This window comes from Monodelphis domestica, chromosome 6, assembly GCF_027887165.1.
Source record: "Monodelphis domestica isolate mMonDom1 chromosome 6, mMonDom1.pri, whole genome shotgun sequence".
In the NCBI taxonomy this organism is placed as follows: domain Eukaryota; kingdom Metazoa; phylum Chordata; class Mammalia; order Didelphimorphia; family Didelphidae; genus Monodelphis; species Monodelphis domestica.
The window spans coordinates 29,920,404-29,933,113 of NC_077232.1; positions in this window are offsets into that span (position 1 = coordinate 29,920,404).

The following is a 12,710-nucleotide window of genomic DNA, read 5'->3' on the forward strand; positions in this document are numbered from 1 at the left end:
ATCACTTGGTGTGTGGATTAGTTGTGCTGAACTAACTTGACTTTTTTCCTCTTTATTCTTTCATTAATGGTTCTAAAGAATGGCTCTCTATATAGGGAAGGGGAGAGAATATATCCAGATTATGGTGATGTAAAAACCAAAGATAACAATAGTTTTTAAATTAAAAGAAAGTGCAGAAATAATCTAGGTTCTAAGACCCTTTCAAGCTCTAGGAAGGAAGGAAATCAACATTTATTAAGTGCCTACGATGGGCAAGGCATTGTACTAGGTGCTTTATAAATTGTCATAACAACCCTATGAGATAGGTGCTAGTATCCTCATTTTACAGTTGAGGAAATCAAGGCAGAGGTTAAGTGACTTGCCTAGGGTCACATAGCTATAAAAGTATCTTGTCTTTTTGACTCTATGTCCAGAGCTCTGAAGGTGCAAAGGAAAGAATTAGTAGGACAATGTGATTATGTAAGGGAGAGTATGCTTTGGTTTACCTAGTTCTACTATTTTGTGTTATATATGGCTCCCTCTAGCCTTAGCCTTCCATGTTCTAGGTTCTAAGCTCCCTTCTGTATCTAACATTATATTATTCAGTGATCTCATCTATATAAAAATATGATGAATGGGATGATGGAATGATACCATGATATGGAGGACTACCATTGATGGTTGGCAGCTAGGTGGTACAGTGGATAGAGTGGGCCAAGAGTCAGAAAGACTCTTCTTTCTGAGTTCAATATGGTTCCAGACACTTGCTAGCTGTATGGCCTTAGGCAAACCACTTAGCCATGCCTGCCTTGTTTCCTCATCTGGAAAATTAGCTGGACAAGGGAATGACAAACCACTCTAATATCTTTTCTAAGAAAACCCCAAATGGGATCATGAAGAGTCAGACATGACTAAAAACAATTGAATAACAACAATACCATAGAAGGGTGGGAAGGACTCTTGGATTTTCTTCTCCATTATTCCCTGGGAGCTAGCCAGTAGTGACCAATAATGAATGGATTCATAATATCAGTAAGCAAAATACTCCCTATGCTCAGGGAACTTATTTTCAATCAGGAAAGACAAAAATAACTATTCAGTATATATTGAATAAATACATAGAAAGTATTTAAATGCAAGGTTGTTTGGGAGGAAGAGCTCAAGCAATTGGAGTGGTCCAGTGATGGCCAGTGTCCCCAGAACTCCTATATCCACACAAAGAGTTTGCCTTGGATGCAGGGAGAAGCTAAGGGCTTCCCTACCCTGCTCCTCTTATACTCTTTTGGGAAGCTTTAAAGCATATAAGCCAGATCTACTATGGAATCAATCCAAAGAACTCCTTGGTTTCTTTCTTTTTTTCCTGAAAAATAATAGCTACCTCATGAGTCATCTTTTTTCTTTCTTATTTGCATATGGGATCTTTTTCCTTGTTATTTAATATTTTATTCCATTTTAATTAAGTGCTTTTTGCATTGAAATCAGTGTACTATTTGAACATGTTGATGATGTTGGTGATGTTGTTATTGATGATGATGTTATTGTTGATGATTTGGATGATGATGATTAAATTTGGAGTTGGAGGTTTTCCTTACATTTGAACTTTTCTGACCCTTCCCACTGTAATGATTAAAATTTTCTTAGAGACTGTCTCCAACCTCTTTCACCCTTCCATTGTATTGGCATTCTCCCTACCTCCCCCAATGCACTTCTTTATGCAATATATATTTATGACATTTTATCTCTTTCCCCATTTCTCTTAGTATTATCCTCTTTTTTAACCCTAGTTTTTTATATATCATCCTATAAAGTTTGTCACTGTACCCTCTAAGCATACTTCTTCTAGCTACTCTGATGACAATAATAATTTTAAGAGTTATCAATATCATCTTTTCTTATAGGAATACAAATCATTTGAACTTACTGGGTTCCTTAAAATTTCCCCCCTTTCTTAATTACCTTTTGGTGATTTTCATGAGTTCTGTGTTTGGGTATCAAATTTTATGTTTAAGTCAGCTCTTTTCTTTATGAATGCTTGGAAGTCTTCTATTTTATTAAATGACAATACTTTACTCTGCAAGAATATAGTCAATTTTATTGGGTAGTTGATTCTTGGTTGTAGATCCAGTTCTGATGGTTTCCAGAATATCATATTCCTTGCCTTCTGGTCCATCAGTGTGGATGCAGCCAGTTCCATGTTATCCTAACTGTAGTTCCATGATATCTGAATTGTTTCTTCTTAGCAGTTTGCAGTATCTTTTCCTTGGTCTAGTGGTTCTTGAATTTGGTTATAACATTGCTGGGCATTGTCAATTGTGGATTAAATGTAGGAGGTGACCTGTGGATTCTTTCAATTTCCACTTTTCCCTCTTGTTCAAGAATGTTGGGGCAGTTTTCTTAGATAATTTCCCATAGCATGATGTCTAGGCTTTTTCTTTTGTCATGATTTATTGATAGTCCAATAATTCCTAAATTATCTCTTCTCGATCTATTTTCCAGATCTGTAGTTTTATCAATGAGGTGTTTCACATTTTCCTCAATTTTTTCATTCTTTTTATTTTGTTTTATAGACTCTTGCTGCCTTGTGAAGTCATTTGCTTCTAGTTGTTAGATTCTAATTTTTAAAGACTGAATTTCATCTCTGGCTTTTTGGTCATCCTTCTCCTTCTGGTCTCTTTTTCTTTGTAGATCATCTTTCACTTTCTTTGCCCATTTTCAAGTCGGTTAATTCTGGCTTTCAAGACAATATTTTCCTGTTTTAGTCCATGTGCCTTTATTTCCAGATGACTTTTTTTTTGCTTTTTAAGTTTTTTCCCCAATTGTATTCAGTCTCTTTTAATTTTTTTTTTGAATTGTGTTTTGAGTTATTCCAAAGCATGTATCCAGTTCACTGGAATTTCTGAGTTTTTACTTGGTGTTTCTTGATGTTCCTCTGTTCCATTTGCTCTTTGTTTATTAACTAGATAGAAGCTGTCGATTGTAATTTTTTTCTTTTTCTGATGTTTACTCATATTTTCCCCTTCTTTGCCCTCTGTCATTGGCTCCTCTGATTATTTGCTGGATTTATGGGTTTGGGCTATTCTGTCCTGAAGGGGCTTCTTCTCTGCTCTTCTGATTGACTAGATTAGGCTGATGGAATACTAATGAGCCCTGAAATCAGTTCTTCCCCAGCTGGCAGCAGAAGCTGAAGGTGAGGGTGAAGGTATGGAGGCTGAAGGGAGCTGTGATTCCTGCCCTATTATCAAGGTATTCTGTCTTGCTTGCAGCCTTTGCCCTGGGATCCAAGTCAGTAGGATTCTTACAGAGGCTCTCAGTATAGTTGGTAGGGGAAGGGTATTGGAGATTCTTGAGCAATCCTTAATGGGAAATATCCCTCAAGTAATGGACTTTGTTCTAGGTCTTTGCTTTGATTTTCTGAAGCCAAATGCATTTAATAAATAAACTCTTATTCAATAGAAGTGAGTAAACATAGTCTCCATCCTTGGGAATCCCTTAGAGTAGAACTACTTGAGGCAATCCAGGGTCTTTGTAAGGAAGGACAAGAAGTTCTTGGAGTATTTTACTGTTACCAGGGTATCCTCTGGGCTGGACAGATACAGGGCTGACTGGGGAACCAATCACTGAACCTCCCACTGGATTTGCCATCTTATTTCCTTGTAGGTACTTTCAATTTGAAATCAACCCCTAGCATCAGTTGCCCATCAAAACCCTTTCCAAAGTCATCTGTAAGATTCCAATAAAGAATGAGCATGGCTGTAGACACATTTATAGGTAGGTGAAGGTGACCCTAGAAAGGAGTTCTCAATCCTGATTTATAGAGTTATAGAATGTCAGGGCTAAAAGAGAGCTTATGACATAGAACATAAAATAAAGGTACTAGAAAAGACCTTAAGACACAGAATATCAGAGCTGGAAGGGGTCTTTGAACAGGGAATGTTAGAACTTGGAGAGACCTTAGGACATTGAAGAAAGGTCAGAGATGGGAGGTCTTTATAACATAGAACAATTACAGTGAACCTTTTAGATATTGAGTGCCCAAATGGCAACCTTCATGCCACATGCGAGCCCCCTGCCTTACCCCAGACAAAAGAGGTAGGAAGTGCCACCATTATATAGGCTGCTGGGCAGAGGGATGGGTGATTTGAGAAATGTCCTCAGGTGTGATGGAGAGGGGAAAGAGAGTAGTCCCCTCTGGCATAGGTGCCATAGGTTCACCAACCCAGGTATAGAAGATCATACGTGGGTGGATGGGGATCTTACAACATAGAAGAAAGACAAGAGCTGGAAGAAACCTTAGAGTATAGGATCAATCACAAATTTTGAGGTGGAAAGGACTTTAAAGACTATACAATCAAACCCTCTCATTCTACAGTATATGCTTAAGAAATGTTTATTGAATGAATGAATGAATTCTATAGCTGAATAAACTTACAACCCGAGAAGTAAAGGGGGACTTGCCTCACATCAGTCAACATTCATTAATGAAGGACTCACTGTGTGCCAGGAGACACTCTGCTAAATTCTGAAATACAAATAGACGTTCTCTGCCCTTAAAGAAAACCCATAATGCCCATATAAGGGCCATATAGCATAGATAGAAAGAAGTTCACTGAAAGTGGAAGGTCTCTGGGAGGGGATCCTGCAGATGGGATGAGAGATAGCATTGGAAGGAAGGTGGGAAAACTGAGGTGGATGTGAGGAGGATTGGAGAACATTCCTGGTATAGGGCAACACTGTGAGAGCAAAGGTTAAGACTCTTCCCTACATAGTGGTATATAAGAATTTCAGGAGCCAGAGGACCTACCTTTGCAGTCCCTCCGACAGGATTCTGTGGAGTGGTAGACAGAACACTACCTCAAGTTCAAATCCCTGAACACAAACTGTGAGAACCAGAAGGAAGTTTACACCATAATAACTGTTGACATTTATAGAACATTATTAGCTCTAATATTATATCGCTTATATATATATAATATTAGCATTATAAAAACAGAAATAGCTGATGTTTATAGAGCCCTTAAAAGTTTACAAGGCATAATTTCAATTGAGCCTTACAACAATTTTATAAAGTAGGTATTGCTATTAAGATAAAGCTATGGAGAAAGCACTGAGCCTGGAGGCAGAGGGACTTGAGTTCAAATCCAGTTACAGGCACTTACCAGCTGCCTGACCCTGGGTAAGTTACTTTGCCTCAGCTTACCTCTTGTCATTATCATCATTATTATCAAGCTTATCATTACCTAGTTGTAATGATACCCAACTCACAGAAATGTGAGAATCAAATGAGATAATACTTTTACTTAGCACAGTACCTGGCACATAGTAGGTACAATATAAATGCTAGCTATTGTGTTGGAGTAGTAATAATAATAATAATAGTAAATAAATGAATGAATGAATGAATGAATAAGTAAGTAAGTAAAAAAATAAATAAATGAAGATGAGGAAACCAGAGCTCATAGAGATTAAATGACTTCCCTCAAGACCCAGGGTGGGATTTGAGCTATTCAAACTAGATTTGAACTACTACTCCACATTTTCTCTGGGAAAGTGGAACATTAGAAGTGGAAAGTTCCTCACAGTTCATCTCATCCATCCTTCCCAAAGTTTGATGAACCAGAGCCTTCTGAGAGGGTGGAGAGAGGACTTTTCTTAGCTAAAGAGAGCTGAAGAAGTTAGTCTAGCCAGAAGTAGTGATGGAAAAGCACTGGAAGTCACAGGGGGAAATTCAGGAGCCCTCTGAGCTTCAGTCCTATTAAGCAGCAACTCCAGGCTCGGCTGGGGGCTAATGTACTTTCATGTTCTCCTGAAAGCTGTAATTAAGCTGATAAGAAGGGAAGGGGGGAAAATCCCATCTTTACAGCCTACTGAATAATAATAACAATGAAACCACTAGCAACAGTATGGCCCCCAATGGGTTCCAGGCACTAAACAGACATTAACTAATTAAGCTTCTTGATGGCTTGTTCCAGAGGAGCTGTCCCTAGCAGCCTGCTCCAAGAGGTGTTCTACCTCCTCGCTGGAGGGAGTCCAAAAGCCTCTGTCCCAGCCCTCCCTATTCTAGTCATTCTGATCTCCTTGTTGTTACACTATGTTGTACCCACTCCATAAGGCTGGGATACTCTCAATCCTCATTTACACCTCATGGAATTGTTCAGGATGCCACGTCAAAGGGGGCATCAAGGAGGCTCAGTGGATTGAGAGGCAGACCTAGAGACAGGAGGTCCTGGAATCAAATCTTACGTCAGACATTTCCTAGCTGGGTGACGCTGGGCAAATCACTTAGCTCTAGTTCTTACTGCTCTTCTGCCTTAGAACCTATACATGATATAGATTCTAAGACAGAAGGTAAGGGCTTAAAAAAAAGAGGGAAGGTATGTCTCATGAGAGCCTGCAGTTGGACTATTTATTCTCAAGGTTCCTTTGAAGGAGGTAAAGGATCCTGTGAATTAGAAATGCCTTTCAGACAAAGGTCTGGAGGATTGGAATGTATAATTCTATATTTCTGTCCCCAGCACTGGCATTAAATCTAATAGTCATTGTAATAAATGTTTGCTGACCTGAACTGAATATAGAATTTGCAGATCGGGGCAGAGATTTAGAGCTGAAAGAAGCTGGAGAATATAGACTTCAAGTCAAGAATTATTTCAATGTTTGTCCTTGCCCTCAAGAACCTTGCATTCTGTCAACATGGAATCTAGAAACCCCAAACTTGTAGCCTAGTAAGATCTGATGAACCCCAAGTTTTAGGACTAGATTGTAAGTTGGGGACCCCAAAGTTTGTACTTGTTCCCTGTTCCTGTAAGAATCCACCCTGAAGGGAATCTCTAGAATCTATAATCTAGTCCTAAAACTTGAAGTTCATCAGATATTACTAGGCTACAAATTTTGGGTTTCTAGAATCCATGTTGACAATTCTAACAGTGGAAGGCTATGCATAAATGAAGTTGAAAAGTGCATGTTGGGAGGAAAAGTACCCACATAAAGGCAAGGTGGCTAAGCCAAAAAACACAAACAAGAGGGGTTTGATGCATGACTGCCCTGGGCCCATCCCCCAAATAAAGGCTCTTGGAAGGAACTCAACAGTGGGAGAAAGGGACTGATATGGTGAAAGGATGTCATGTCATGTTAAACAGGGAGAAAGACATACATAAATAACCATACTTTAGAGGAGAGCTTGGTAAGTTGAAAGGAGCAGTAGAGATGGCTATGAATAAAATGAGGAAAGAGCTATCATTTTAGGAGCCTTTAAATTCCTTCCCCATCCTGACCACCCTTCTTTTACTATTCTCTAGCTTCTCCACATCCTTCTTCAAATGCTAATTTCATAACTGGACTCACTACTCAAAATGTTAGTGCTAAAATAAATCCACAATACAGAATACAGAATGGTAGAACTAGCAGGCACTATAGCAATCAGTCATCTAGTTCTAGGGGTTCTTAAACTGGGACCAATGAATTTATAAAACATTTTGATAATTCAATTTTAATTGACATTCTTTGTAATGCTGTGTTTTTTATTTTATGCATTTAAAAGTATTATTTTGAGACAGGGTCCAATGACCACACCGTCAAAGTAGTCTTTGAGCCAACAAAGGTTAAAAATCCCTCTCTGATCTGGTCTAACTTCCTCATTTTAGTGATATAAATTCCATGTGATCAAGGGGCTTGATGAATACTGTCTAGTGGGCACAGAATCCTTAGCACTGTGCCTGGTACATAGTAAGAGTTTAATAAATGCTTGTTGACTTTACCTGAGTTAGTCACCTCTTGTGTAGGAAATGTCTTCCTTTTAATGCAGTATAAAACTTTGTATTGGCCACTCTTTGATACACAGAGGGATAGGTTCCATCATTGCCATCTTTAAGAATGTCTCTAAAGGAGGACTTGCAGTCCCAGATCTCAAACTATACTATAAAGCAGTGGTCATCAAAAAAAAATGTGGTACTGGCTAAGAGACAGAAAGGAGGATCAGTGGAATAGACTTGGGGTAAATGACCTCAGCCAGACAGTCTATGATAAGCCCAAAGATCCCACTATTTGACAAAAACTGCAGGGAAATTTGGAAGATGTATGGGAGAGATTAGGTTTGGATCAACACCTCACACCCTACACCAAGATAAACTCAGAAAGGGTGAATGACTTGAATATAAAGAAGGAAACTATAAGCAAATTAGGTGAACACAGAATAGCATAAATGTCATATCTTTGGGAAAGGACTTTAAAACCAAGCAAGAGCTAGAAAAAAATCACAAAATGTAAAATCAATAATTTTTATTACATCAAATTAAAAAGGTTTTGTACAAACAAAACCAATGCAACCAAAATTAGAAGGGAAGCAACAAATTGGGAAACAATCTTCATAACAAAAACCTCTGACAAAGGTCTCATTACTCAAATTTATAAAGAGCTAAACCAATTGTAAAAAAAAAAATAAGCCATTCTCCAATTGATAAATGGGCAAGGGACATGAATAGGCAATTTTCAGTTCAAGAAATCAAAACTATTCATAAGTACATGAAAAAGTGTTGTAATGCTCTTAAAATCAGAGAGATGCAAATCAAAAACAACTCTGAGGTATCACCTCACACCTAGCAGATTGGCTAACATGACAGTAATGGAAAGTAATGAATGCTAGAGGGAATGTAACAAAGTCAGGACATTAATGCATTGTTGGTAGAGTTGTGAATTAATCCAACCATTCTAGAGGGCAATTTGGAACTATGCCCAAAGGGCGCTAAAAGATTGCCTGCCCTTTGATCCAGCCATAGCACTGCTGGGTTTGTACCCCAAAGAGATAATAAGGGAAAAGACTTGTACAAGAATATTCATAGCTACACTCTTTGTAGTGGCCAAAAATTGGAAAAATGAGGGGATGCCCTTCAATTAGGGAATGGCTGAACAAATTGTGGTATATGTTGGTGATGGAATACTATTGTGCTCAAAGGAATAATAAAGTGGAGGAATTCCATGGGGACTGGAATGACCTCCCAGAATTGATGCAGAGCAAAAGGAGCAGAACCAGGAGAACATTGTACACAGAGACTGATATACTGCGGTACAATCGAATGTAATGGACTTCTCCATTAGTGGCAATGCAGTGATCCTGAACAACTTGGAGGGATCTACGAGAAAAAAAACACAACACTATCCACATTCAGAGGAAAAACTGTGGGAGTAGAAACACAGAAGAAAAACAACTGCTTGATTACATGGGTCGAGGGGGATATGGCTGAGGATGTAGACTCTAAATGAACATCCTAATGCAAACATCAACAACATGGAAATAGGTTTTGAACAAGGACACATGTAATACCCAGTGAAATTGCATGTCAGCTATGGGAAGGGTGGGGTAGGGGAGGGAGGGAAATAATATGATTCTTGTAGCCAAGGAATAATGTTCTAAATTGACTAAATAAATTAATTTAAATTAAAAAAATAAAAAGAGCAAGCCAAAAAAATGTCTCTAGTCCCACAGGATTTGGACTTCCTCACTCTGAATGAATAGAATTTGAAACTAGAGAGGCAGAAAGAAAGAATAGATGATGAGATAGCTCTGGAGTCAGAAAGATCTGAGTTTAACTCCTGACATGAACTTAGACAAATTGTGTGACCATAGTTAAATAACTTGTTAAAAAAAAGAAATCTAAATTATCAATGAGTTGCTGTTCTGCATTGGTGGAGGGAGTTCCCCTACTGGGGGTTCCCTGTCCTTATGAAAATCTCAGGTTAGGAACCATAGGGTAATAACTGCAAAGAACTTATCCTGTGACTGTGACGAATTGTTACACTTCTGGAGACCTGCATAAGACTCCATTAAACAGAAAAGTGTAAACTAAAGTTTGGAGAAGAGTCTTAAGAAGAATCATATCTGGTTGCAGATCAAATAATGATTCAGTGAAAGATGGATGGTTACTATGGAACTAACATTTGGCCAATCCTAAATCTTACAATTTGCCTTTTCTCTCACTTTGTTTTCATCATTGTTTATGGTTGGTTTTTTGTTTTTCAGAGGGAAATGGTGGTTGGGGAATGGTTTAAAGGAACACATTATTGGACAAAGCCTATGAAGGAAAGATCCCTTGTTCCCTCATCTTTCTGGTTTCAATTCCTCACTCCTGCCTGGAAAATGAAAACGTGGGCTGACTCTCAGCCACTGGGGAAATGCCTGATACCTTTGAGAAGCAGGAGTAGAAGCTTACAGATACAGTAGGTCAAGGGTTCTTATGGCTCCCCAAGGGTCTGAAACTGGATAGATTTCAGGGGCTCTGTGAATGTAGATGGGAAGAAGTCTTTATTTTCCATAACCTTTTGCTTTCTTTGTAATCTCATGTATTTTGTGAATTTAAAAGCATTGTTCTCTGAAGGGATCCCTAAATTGCCAAAGGAATCAATGAACCAATGAACCAACCAACCAATCAGCTAACCAAAAAAAGGTTAAGAATTTCACACGTAGGTAGAGGAATATAGGCAATGTGGTGTGGTAGGAGAATAGGACTTGAAGTCCCAGGATCACAAAATCTTCAAGAGAATGGCTAGATGTTATTAAAAGATTTTTGACCAAGTGTAAATTGGACCAGATGGTCTCTTATTTTGAGATTCTATGATCTGCCTTTGAATTTTAGCTTCCTTACTATCTGAATGGCTAATGTTAAATTCTTTCCCTTCTATGAACCTATATTTCCTCACATATAAAATGAGGGGTTGTATTTGATGATCTATTTAATTAAGGATATTCAAAAGTGAAATGGGCTACTTTGGGAAGTAGGAAACTTTCTCATTCCTAGAGGTCTTTAATGAAAGATGAAATGACCTCTTGTCAAAATTTTTTGAAGAAGGAAATCTTAGTTAGGTTGGACTAGATAGCCTCTGAAACCAACCAAACCTTAGAGATAAAACCCCCTCATTTTGCAAATGAGGAAAACTGAAGGGAAATGATTTGTCAAAGTCACTCAATTGGGAAGTAGAAAAAGTCAGGACTCCAACTCAGAACTTTCAACTTTTTAATCTAATTCTCCTTTAACCACTCCAAAATATTTCACTTTTCTTTTGGAAACAGCAAGAGAACACATTTGATAGAACATCACATAGTTTTTAGAGGTGGAATGGACTTAAAGTTTATCTAGACTCATGTAATTTCTGAGTTGAGTGGACAGTGAGGCATCATCTAGACCTGTGTTGGTAAACCTATGGCACATATACCAGAGGGAACTGCTTCCTTCCCCCTTTCCATTACCTCTGAGGACATTTTTCACTTCACCAATTCCTCTTCTCAGCAGCCTAATGGGAGTGTTTCCTACCTCCCTTGACTGGGGTAAGGGGGCAGCTTACATGCAGCATGAGGGTTGTGGTTTGGGCACTTGATCTCTAAAAGGTTTGCCATCACTGATCTAGACCAATGCATCTTTGAAGAAGAGTTATTTCTACAATACACCAGACAAGTAGTTGTCTAACCATTTTTTTAATCAGTCATTGTACTAATGAGGAGAAGTTTGCCTTTTCCTGAGGTAGCTTATGGAGTTCTAACTGGAAAGTCATTTCCCCCCTCATATCCAACCTCAATTTGCCATTTTTAAAAACTTCTACCCATTACTCATATGTAACCAAATAGAACAAGTATATTCTACCTTATTTTGCAGATTAGGAAATGGAAATCAAGAGAAGTAAAGACTTTAAAAAAGAAACATGAATGATAAGTGACTAAGCAGGATTTCAAGCCAAGACTAGTATAAATCCTGTAGTCCAATAGTTCATACTTTTACTTCAGTTTTAATACTTAATAGCTGTGTCACCATAGACAAACCATTTCATTTCTCAGTATTTTACATCTGTAAAATAGGAAACAAAAACCTTTGTACTACCTTCCTTTAAAGAGATAATGTGAAAAATAATGTTATATATGCTTGAATTAGTCTAATAATAATATATACCATTTATATAGCACCTATTATATATGCCTAGTGCTTTAAAAATATTGATTTGATCCTCATAACAATGGTGGGAGATAGGTACTATTTTTATGTCTTTATAGATGGGGAAACTGAGGCAAAGCAAGGTTAAGTGACTTTCCCAGGTTCACAGAGCTAGGAAGTATTTGAGATGTTAGATCTAAACTTATTTTCCTGACTCCAGTGCCTAAGTTTTATCCAGAGCACCACTCAGCTGCCTCTAAACTAGAAGAGATACACATGGGATATTATGAGGTTATAGAAAGAGTGTTGTATTTAGGGCCAGAGGGTATGGGTTTGAATCCTAGCTCTACTACTTATTACCTGTATGTCATTGCAGAAGTCAATATGGGCCTCAGTTTGCTCTTCGGAAAAATGAGGCTTGGACTATTTGGTTTCCTATGATCTGGTGAAAGGAGCTTTGTACAAGAACCCCTCCCTCAGAGTCGCTGGGCCAGAGAGATGTGTTTCATCGCCTCTAGGTGGCAGATTCCTCTCATATTGATATGCATGGACAACTGTGTTAGAAGAGAATAAATAGCTTTGGAGAAGGCTGGATTTTTTCTTAGGTAGGTAGCCTTAGAAAGAGCCATAACCCTGACTCCCCTCTGCTGTTAGAAGCCCTGTCGAGCCTGCCCAGCTGGACCACAGTTCTTGTTTGGGGAAGAGGGCAGGGGGAAAACCTCAGCAAGTCTTTGGCTTCATCCCTCCAGTATCCTTGCCATCAAGCAATTGCAATATTCTGGGAGCATTTAATAACATCCCTGCTTAGAGGCTTTCTCGAAC